Here is a 10,297-nt window from a genome sequence, read left to right on the forward strand (position 1 = left end):
AAGCAGTCTGCGATGCGTAGTCTTTGAACTTTTTTTTTATTTGGAGGTAAGGAAGAAGAGGGTTACACCAATTGATTGATTGATCGTGGGGTTTAACGCGCCGACACAACTCAGGCGTTGAGGCGCGCCGTAGTGGAGGGCTGCTGATTAATTTGACCATCTGGGCACCTTTAACGTGCATCGAGATCACGTACACGGGCGTTTTTGCTTTTCACTTCCATCAGAAAAGCGACCGCCGCGGCCGGGAGTCGAACCCGCGTCCTCGTGCTCAGCAGCGCAACGCTTTAGCCACTATAAGATGAAGAACCAGCCAACCAAGCAAGACATTGCCGTAAAATAACAAAAGCGCTGTACGGTGGTGCGCTTGAATGACTGTTTCATTGGCACCTATTCTGGACTTTGCCAGATCACCATCACCTGCTTAAAAGTTTGTTTTGTTCTGTTTATTCAGTTTCATTTGACGCCTGAAATGCACTGAAAGGTAATATAAGGCACTTTTTTTTTTTATTCATTTACCCTAAAGGCCCTTACGGGCGTTACATAGGGGTCGCAACGAAAAAAAAAAAACACTAACATTAAAAACAGCAACACCCATGAAAATGCGAATACAAATACATTCATGTCGAAAAAAATGTAAGGTCAAATACTCCCATCGAGTCATGAATCAATAGTTTCCTATTTACTGACAACTGAACATTAGTGGGGGTAACTTATGGGATCTGGACCTAAAAAGGGAGGCATCGGAATGGCCCGTAAATATGTAAGATTACCAATTCCCAAGGAGCCAGAAAGTAGTCAAGTCGCCACACTGAAATTTCTGTCGCCACAAGCCTTGAAAAGTCACCAGTTTGGCGACAAATTGCCCTACGTGGCAACCCTGGCCGTCAAGCATTTTGAGCCTCACTTTTACCGTGTGGTGTGACCTTTGTCCATGCTGGGCTAGGGGCTGATATCGAATTAATCAGGTGCCGTAGGATTGCGTAAAAACACATCTAGATAGGCCGGCTGCATAAGATGTTTATGGGGTGTGGCAGAACACAAGGTGTCATCGAATAGTAGAAGTGTACAGTCTTTGTCAAAATTTTGTGGGCCACGGCAACCATGGCCGGAGCTGGCGCGCGGCCAAGCAGGGGCACTGCGCTTGCCGCTGTCGGCTGGTTACGTGGCTAAAGGGGGTGAGGGTAACTTTCGTGCTTCCTTTCGTAGTATGGCTGGCGCGATTAGTGCAGTGGGGCCAGTTTCGCAGACCAGGCGCACTTCGCTTCAGCGCAGGCGCTTGGTGCAACACTTGTCACACCGGACACGCTACAAAAGTACGAGCAAAAGTTCCCGTCGCTCTTTTTAGCCACGCAACCTGCCGACTGCAGCAAGCGCAGCGCCCCCACTCGGTCGCGCTCCTGCTCCAGCCATGGTCACCGTGGCCCTCAAAATTTTGACAAAGACTGTACATATCCTACACCACACCATGTGTTGTTGGCTGCTTTTTTTTTTTTAAAGATAAAATCCATAAGTTCCCCATCGTGCATGTTGCAAAACCGGCATTGTTGTCCGGGACAGGAAACTGCTGCAGGTCTAGAGTAAATAAAAACGCGTTGGAGTTCGCGTGGGAATTGAACTTGGATCTCCCAAGTAGAAGCCTAGTGCTCCACCTCAGCACGTTGCTAGCAGTGGACCAAGAGTTAGACCAGTGCGCGCCATGGGACACGTGCATCTGACGGCACTAGAGTAGAACAGGTAGAGTCACGTAGGTCTCTTGTTCTGGGGAAAACTGCGCTGTGAGTGAGCGAACAACTTTATTTTGCCCAGGACGGGGATGGGGGAAGAATGGAGGCAGAGTCCTCTTCAATAGTCCCCCTTCAGACAGCAGCCAGGAGACCTTGGGCCCTGGCACCGTGTTTGGCCATCTGGACAACCCGGAGTGAATGTCCAGGTCTGAACTGAGAATTACGGTCTCCCATGCGGTGTGAGGTGTCGCCAACTTGCCTCTTGAAGTGATCTGCACCAGGAGGTGAAGAAATGACAGCAAAGAGATGCAAGCCCGATCTAGCTGTATGGAAGCCTTTGATAAGCATCATTAGGTGACACCGTAACGCTTTCAGCATTGAAGTACGTAAGCAGAGTCCAGTGCCCTGAAGGATTTTTTTTTTATTGTGAACGGTAGCTACAGCAAGTGTGTGTTGATAACACACAGGCTAGCTTCAAAACAGCGAACTAGAAGCACAAGGCATGCACCGAGTCGTGTATTGTTGAATAGATATATGGCTCAGCTATGCACATAAAAAAAATTAAAGCCGTTCCTCTCAATATAAAAGCTGTCGGAAGTGCAGAGCAGTGATTCGCCATAATGGGCTACAGCACCGTTATCCGCTCACTGCTACCACCCAATGCAATTCAAATTTCCCACACTTTGCAGTGCTCGTGCACCCCCTGCCTGAAACTGCGCCAGTGGGAGTTCTGTACTTTTTGTGCTTGCTTTTCCTCCCGCACGTGTCGGCATTGCACTGCCACTTTTTTTTCACTTACTGTTGTAAAAACCAACCCAACGAGCATTCCTAAATGAATGCGGGCGCTGCCGGTAAATTATGTATATTTTGCCTCAAATGTGCCTGCAGTTTTCCTTGCATTAAACAATGGGGAGATGTATGACAAGTGCCAGCGGTTCACGAGTTTCGAACACTTATGACTATATAAACCGCTTGGCTTTTGAAGCCTCTGGGTTACGCCACGATGACAGCCGCTACGACGGAATGCCGTGTGGCTTTACTTGGGTCCAGCGAGCGAGCTACGACGACAAGGCACAGCTCTAAAGTGCTCTGCACTTAAAACTGGCATGCATCAAGCATGCTGCTAATGCAAGCCTTGGACATTGCGTTTCATCACTGTGCACATTTCTGTAGTGTGGATTGTCCAACATAATGAATAATGTGTGTACGTCAAATGGCTATTTTTGCAGCGCGCGCGTTCATCACAGGGCACTCATGTGCTGGTGCTATCCTTTGATAAAAATGTGGTCAAGCAGGGTTTTGTATAAGTTTTTTCACATATGGAAATTGACCTGAATAACAGTCAACTAAGAAATACAGCACGGACAAAGTGGACTGCCAAGCTATTCTGCCGTTTTACGGTTCAAAGTCAGACAGCTGTTGGTGGACTGAAGTTATCAAGAGTTCTTTCCTCAAGCTAGTCATGGGAATGTATCTTCGGAACTGAAAGGCTCAAGGGTCACTGCACACGCTGCATCTACACTACCAGCCGCTAGCGAAATGGCCAACAGTGGCATTGTAGGAACTATTGGTCAATACAGGCAAACAATGAAAAATACACCTTATGTATTTTTTGGTGCTGCTTGCTTGTATTCTGCACCCACATGCAAAGCGCTAACAAATGCACATGCTTTGGAATGGCAGTGCACGCATGCAGTGAAGCACACCCATTTGGTTCCTTTGGAGAAACTTTTCTTGAGACTGTTACTGCAAATGAAGGGTCTGGCCGGGCTCTGCAAGCCTGACCAATAGCTTTCGCAGCAACCTTTTCTGAAAAGAGATACCCTTTCCAGTTTATTGGTTCTAATTTCTAGTGTTGCATCAGAAGTACGAAATAGGGGAATGCAAGATTCTTGCAGGGTCGGAGGTGTGATCCAAAGAAACTCGTGTGGCTTTAACTTGTCTAGGTTACTCCAAGGGGCCGGTAGGTGCCGAAAAAATTTTGTGGAGGGAAATAAAGGCGTAACAGAAAAGCAACCCTATCAATGACTTCTGCGAAGCCCAGGACATGCAAAATGCTTGTGTGCCACATCATATGCGATATGGAGTTTGAACTGCAGCGGCACGTTGTTTCCTTTTGTTGCAAGCAATAAACCGTTTGGTCGTAATGTGATGTAACTCGTGCGTGGGCATCAGAAGAAAGTTTCGCGTCCTCGAGCTGTTGCACTGACATCTCGCCAAAGTTTTGAGTCATGTGAAGTGGACGTGCCAGTTTCTCTCACTTCTGCACAAGAACATTAACAGCAGCCTGACTATTTCTCTTTCTTCACATCAGTGAAACTGGAAACGGTCCACTTTGCGTATTCGTCATCAGCAAATATATCTGTGAAGATTAGCTGTATGTTGCAAATCCAAAATGCCTGCTTTACAAAGAACAGCTGTTAACTTGTTTTTAAAATGCCCACAAATGTGTTGGCCCATAGCACGAGCTTGTTTGGTTGTCGTTGCAGGGTGCGTGCGCCGCCCTGCTGGAAGACTCAGTGGAGTGGAGTCAAGGTCATTGAAGGACTGCCTCCAAGGTCATTTCGGAGAGGAGGGTTTGTGTCACCTGCAGCCAGTTAGGTGAGAGTCATAGGCCTGATGTCCTTCCTACTATATCACCGTTGTTTTGGAGTGGTGGGATGTCTCCTGGGCGCGCCACTCATTTTCACTGTGCGCTCTCATCGCATGCAGAGGTGTGCGTGTGGCTTTAGTGTTAGCGCGGGTCGTGCATGTCCAAGGTGGGTAATGGGTTTCAGTACTTCAGACTTTGATGCGGTCGACTGAAGTCGTCAAAAGACAGCTGCTTGCTGTCCTTGAATTAGTCCTGATATTTCCATTATTCCCTTTTTTTTTCCCCTGAGGGACCCTGCAGCACTTACTATCGACTACTCGGACTGTATTTTGGGGTAAATTCTGTTCCAGCAATCTCCTCCCGCAAGAATTATGGAAATTCATTCACTATCACCGAAACTATGCGCAATGAAAAATCACGCATAATTGTTCCCTCTCAACACGACGAAAGCTGCGCACTCTCTCCCGGAGAGGGGGGCAGCTCGCCGCGTTCTTTTCCACGACCTTTGATATATCACACACCGAGGAGTTTTCTCCTTTTCTCCGCAACGTGGAGGCTATTTCCGGTCTGGTGACACAAAAAAGCAGGCATGGCTGCCTGCTCGCAAGCAAGCGCTTAGGCTGGTAGGGCGTTTTTTTGAAGCAATAAACTTTTGTTGTCGAGTGGTCTCGTTGCAAGGAGAGTATTGAGTTTGTCACTCAAACTCCACGCATGCTTAAAACACAAAAGAAATGCCAAATTTATGTGTACAGGTTTGGGCATTAAAGATTAAAGAGGTTGGTACACAGCGCCGACAATGGCGGATCATCACAACAAATTCGAGAAATAAGCCGTGAAGTTGGCCAGCGGCAGCCAATAGACAGCCATGGCCGCAATGATGTCCTTTAAGCCATGCCAGGGGAGCATAATGAGGAAAATTGAAGAGAGTGCGGTTCATTTTTTCGCATCTTTCACGGTGATTTGCGCACTCACCGCTTCACGTGCATGTGTAATGTTTGGCTCAGGTATTCCTGGCAATGTAATCTAAATGTCACGTAGGGTTACTTCCACTGCTCAAAAAGTGTTGCGGCTCCCTCTAACCTGTTCCGTGAGTTGTACCTTAGGTAGTTTCGAGAAACAGGCACAAGTTTTTGCCGCACTTCTGCCGACATGCCGACACAAATGGTTATTTTTGTAACGGCACAACAAGTGTGCCGATGCTGAATTACACAGTGCCCATGATTCTGTGGTTTCCAAAGATACTACTGTGCCTATTCGCGTAAACACTAGTGACAACACGTTTCTCCTCTAGGTAGGATTGGGAAACGACTGCAAAAGGTGTATTTGGTCAAAAATTATTGTGGACGGCAACACTGAAGGGAGTGGCCAAAATAAAGGATGTGCTGGTTCCTGCAAGGTGTTCTTGGCACTGCAGCAAAGAAAAATCAAGAACCATCATTAGTAATTGTTCATTAGCTCCATCTGTCAGCATCCAAAGCAATCGTAGGTTCTTCATTGTGTGCCGTACCTCTTGAAACCTATACACAGAGATTTCTGTAAGTTAACAAGAACAAATAGATCGGAGCACACAGCAGTTACACAAATTGTATTGCAGTTGGGTATCTGTCATCCATAATGCCCTTGTGTTGCACAGGTTCAAAGGGCTTTGTTTCCAGATATTATAGTTTTTGAAATTTGGGCTGAAAACTGGTAGCATGTGAAAGCTGCGAAACCGAGCACAAATCGGGTTTTACACTGCCTCTCTGAAGTTATGGTTTCATTTTGAAAAGAAGGAAGCTCGCATGACGTCACGTTCATCTGTGACGTGATATGACATCAACACCACTTGCAGTACGCTAACTCCCCCACTGGTAAGAGTTGAAGTAGCCTGGTGGTAACGTGCTTCACTCTTACTCTGGAGACCTGGGTTCAATTCCCATACAAACTGCCCAATTTTGTTTTCAAACTAATTGATTTACTTTATCAAAATTCCAACATTTTTGTAAGTGTTTTTTATTCTTTACTGCGGTGACCAAATAACGTGGCTTTTTCGCACAATGAGGCACTTGAAGGGGCCATGCAGACAAAAGGCTAGTGTTTTATTGAAAAAATATCGTGTTTTATAGTGCCCCCAGCGCTTGTCCGGAAGCAAACGATGCCGAATTCACTGAGCAACTAATCAGTTTAGGTTAAAATTTTGATTCTCCCGCCAAATCGTGTTTTCGTGATGTCTGCCATGAAGTCACAGGGGTGGGTATTGAAACGAACTTCTAGAGCATCAATAGGCTCTACAGCCTTGCTTGCCGTCAGTCCTTCCAAATGGCGGTGCCATACTGAGTCGCGGACCATTGTCTAAGGTTGCTTTGTTTTTGACCGTATTTGCACCTGGCTTGTTTTTGTTACGGTAGCTAGTAATCGTTTCGTGAAACCTGGGGTATCCTCGATTGACAGAGTGACGTAAGACAAGATCGCTTACGCCAATTGGCCAGTGTCATGTGTAAGACAACTCCAAAGCGGCAGGCTGCTGTGCAGCTAAAAAAAGCATAGCGTGCCCAGCATCGGTATTTCGATGTTTACATGTATTTTCATAACTTGCACTGTTTTCCCCCCACCGTTATTACTGCTGTAAACTGAATATGCATTTCATTTAAACGCAAATAGCTCGTTCGGCAAGCTCATAAGCCCTGCCTAATTTGTGTTTGCTTTTGCCGGCCTCAGCCAATTGCACAGCTGGCCACACATGACATCGTAGGTTCTGTTGTGGGAAATGAGCTAGTGGGTTGCATGGCCATTCCCTCTTTTTTCCTAATTAGCATATAGCTTATTTCAGCGATGTTTACGTTAAAAGTGATGTCAGTGTGATTCTAACGAAGCAGTCTTTCGAATGAATCAAACTTGTGTTTTGTTTGCATGGCCCCTTTAAGGCTTTCACCTTGATGGGACTGGCTGCACTCCAACATCCGGTGTATCGACCACCGCATGGAGTGGCTGCCGTCGAGTTGGGTGTTTGCTGCGGACGGACTCCACCCTAGCTTCGAGGGGGTTGTGGTGATGATGCTGCTTACTCCGAACGTGCATGGGTGGGCTGCGCATCTACTTGTGCGACAGGCCCGGCCCTCTACCAACCCTCGGACTTCCGTGATCTTCTGCTGAGGCTCCCAGGGCAAGAACAGCCAAAAAGGGTGATGTGAACGTCTAAGCCACGGGTGGCTGTCTCCGAAAGTCCCCACGATCTCCCACGCAGGAAGGCGCCACTGCTGATGAGCCTGATGTGCTTGCTCCCTGCTGGCCGATTTGTCCATGTTGAAGTGTCTCACACGGGGTTGTTTAATGTGGGAAATTGACAGCCCAGCGGCTCGGGGAAGGAGTATTCTGACGTAACATGGCCCAGGTTCTTTCTTCCAATGCGTAAATCTGTGGGAAAACGAGCAGTTTGACCCACATGCTTGTCACCCAATTTCTACGTGAAGTATAATGTAGCAGCTATACTTATCGCTGGCAGTGTCTACAGTTACTGGCACCAAGAAACGTATGTGGAAAAAGGTTTCAAGTGATGCATCTTTAAGCCTGATAAAATTGGTTATAGAGCACAGCATTTGGAACAACTGAGAACTAGAATCAAAAGATCTGGTAAAACAAGGAATTGATTGTTCTTATTTACAGCAGTGTGAACTTGAAAGGTACGAAAACAAAAGGTGGGAAATTGCCGAAAAAGCAAAGGCAAAAAAAAAAAAAAAGGCCGCGCATCTGCTCCTCTCATTGCAAATGTCGACTCAAGACAATAGTCGACTGGCGCCCCTGCCAAGTAAATGCCTCCCTTCTCTTTCCCGCTCACCTCTCATGCTGCTCCTTTCCCATCTCGTTTCTCTCAAGATAACATGCTAGTGGTTTGCTCAAGTCAGTTCAAATTTACCGCGTTCTATTGCTCCAGGCCGGGTGCCTTGATGCCAGTGCTGCTGTACGGCGGAGACGCATGTGAACTGAGGCACCCTACTACAACGTTTAGAGAACCACGTTGCCCTGCTCCACGTGCGTTCCAAGCGGAACATGGAACCTATATAGTGGAACCTTTCCTTGTGTTTGCCATTTTATTTATGAAATGCCGCCAGGAGCTATAGTAGCACTGGCAACAGCAGGCGACGGTTTTCTGCAGTTGATGTAGTATTTCATTTGCTATCAGAAAAACCAAGCATCCATGAATTTTTTAATGAAGAAACACTGCAAATATCAGTTACGTATTGATGTTACTCCTTAAATTTGCTTAATGTCTGGTTCTTGTTCAACAGTGCTGACAAGTATGAACATTGACACCTCACTTAGACGTGTGGATTTGACTGTGGGTATATAAGACTATTGCGCAGCTTCTGTTTCACTTTGGCCGCGCTGAATCGAGTCACAGACAGACAGACCAATTTCTGCGTTTAAGTAGCCCATGAAAGACTATCATCTTTGAAAGTGCAAAAAGAAGTGCGAACTTCTCATCTGCAGAAATGACAGCGCTGAGACAAAATGTGTCAGGGGGAGATGGCCAGGTTGGCCCAGCATTGATACAAGTGACAACTTACCCAGTGCTAGTGTTGTGAATGTCTCAAGTAGGCGACTTTTTCCGAATGATCAGAAACTGCTCTGAAAGGCCTAGAATTCTCTACATCTTTGGTAAATGTGAAGGAATTGAGGCTGTATCAGGGCCTTGATAATTTTGGCGGAAACCTGTGCCTACCACAATGCTTTTATGAGCGTCCCATGGGCAGCCAGCAAAATACCATTCCTTGGGTCTTCAGATGAGATTTCGGCGCTAAATGAGCTATGGGATAGGTGCCAGACGTGCATTTTGGTGGTACAGCAAGACAGAATCGACACAATTGAAAAACAACTGCCTGTTCGCAGCAGCTTCGTCACAGACTAACGTGAACCTTTCAAAAGCCTTGGTAAAGGCGCTGACACATTATTCAGTGGTGGAACTGCTGCGCCAATTGCGCCAAGCTGCGCCAATAAGGTCACCCTGCTCCATGCTGCTCCAAAAGCGTGTTATTTTGAATATTTGCTCCATGTCTGCTCCAAAATAGTCAGCAGGTAACGGCGGCTTCTACCGGGAACGAAAACGAAACTCACGGCCGGACTGGAGAAGCGGCGAGCGCGCACTTTCATACGGCTTGCGCACCCAACAAGGAAACGATACAGCAGATTCTTGACAGAGTGAGGGCGCTTCGAACCAACCCTCTGTAGAGTTCCTGTATATCGCGTAGCGGAAGAGTTGCGCGTCTGATTGCCACATGCTGCTGGTTCCAGTTCGACAGTGAAGCCCGCTTTCAGCGCTGCGCACAATACCCCATATTCAGTCAGTTCTGCTCAACTGGGCATCGGTGGTTGCGGAAGCGGTGGCAGCAGCGGCAACTCAGCTGATAAGCAGCCGACTATGGTGCGCCGGTTTTTGTTCGCGCCTATCGTCGCCACTACCCCTCGCCGCTGTCGCTAGCGCGGTGGCCCGGCGTCAGCTCCTACATGCGAGACGGGTGGCTTTCCCGCACGACCTGGAACTCAAGGTGGCGGATGAACGCGCAACTCTGCTCCCCGAGGGGAGTTATATACAGGAACTCTAACCCTCTACCCTCCCAACCCTCTTTTTTCTTAGTCGACGCATCGCCTCAGGCCGAGCGAGCCGGCAACGCTTGCCGCACGTGTTTTGGATCTGCCGCGGAATATCACCGGTACCAATAAATGCCTTCGCTGCTATATCTCACCAAAAAGAAGACTCGTTGTGCACTTCAGTTGCCTGATTAAGAGTTTTAGCTGTATGTTTTTGACAGTGCGCTCGCTGCCAGCGGTCCGCTCAGCCCGACCGGAGCGTGAGCAGCAGAAACACGTTTAGCTAAGCGATAACCGTATCTCCCTCGGCGGGAAATCATTCGCGTCACTGGTTGTGCCCTGTGCGCGTGCAAACCAAGACATCATCCAAAAGGAAAAATAAGAACTGATATTTCAGTCACGGAAAATGCCGCGT

General features: G+C 47.5%; 1 long non-coding RNA gene across 1 annotated transcript in view; it reads left to right on the forward strand.

Moving 5' to 3' along the window:
• Nucleotides 1-7,974, forward strand: part of LOC144180451 (uncharacterized) — a 16,462-nt gene extending 8,488 nt beyond the window's left edge. Inside the window, exons 3-4 of the long non-coding RNA XR_013324421.1 lie at nucleotides 4,214-4,325; nucleotides 7,221-7,974. This is a non-coding gene — a long non-coding RNA (uncharacterized LOC144180451). The remainder of the gene's footprint in view (nucleotides 1-4,213; nucleotides 4,326-7,220) is intronic.
• Nucleotides 7,975-10,297: the final 2,323 nt, after the last annotated feature.

This window comes from Haemaphysalis longicornis, unplaced genomic scaffold (assembly GCF_048455015.1).
Source record: "Haemaphysalis longicornis isolate Haplotype H1 unplaced genomic scaffold, Haemaphysalis longicornis Haplotype H1 scaffold_4, whole genome shotgun sequence".
Lineage (NCBI taxonomy): Eukaryota > Metazoa > Arthropoda > Arachnida > Ixodida > Ixodidae > Haemaphysalis > Haemaphysalis longicornis.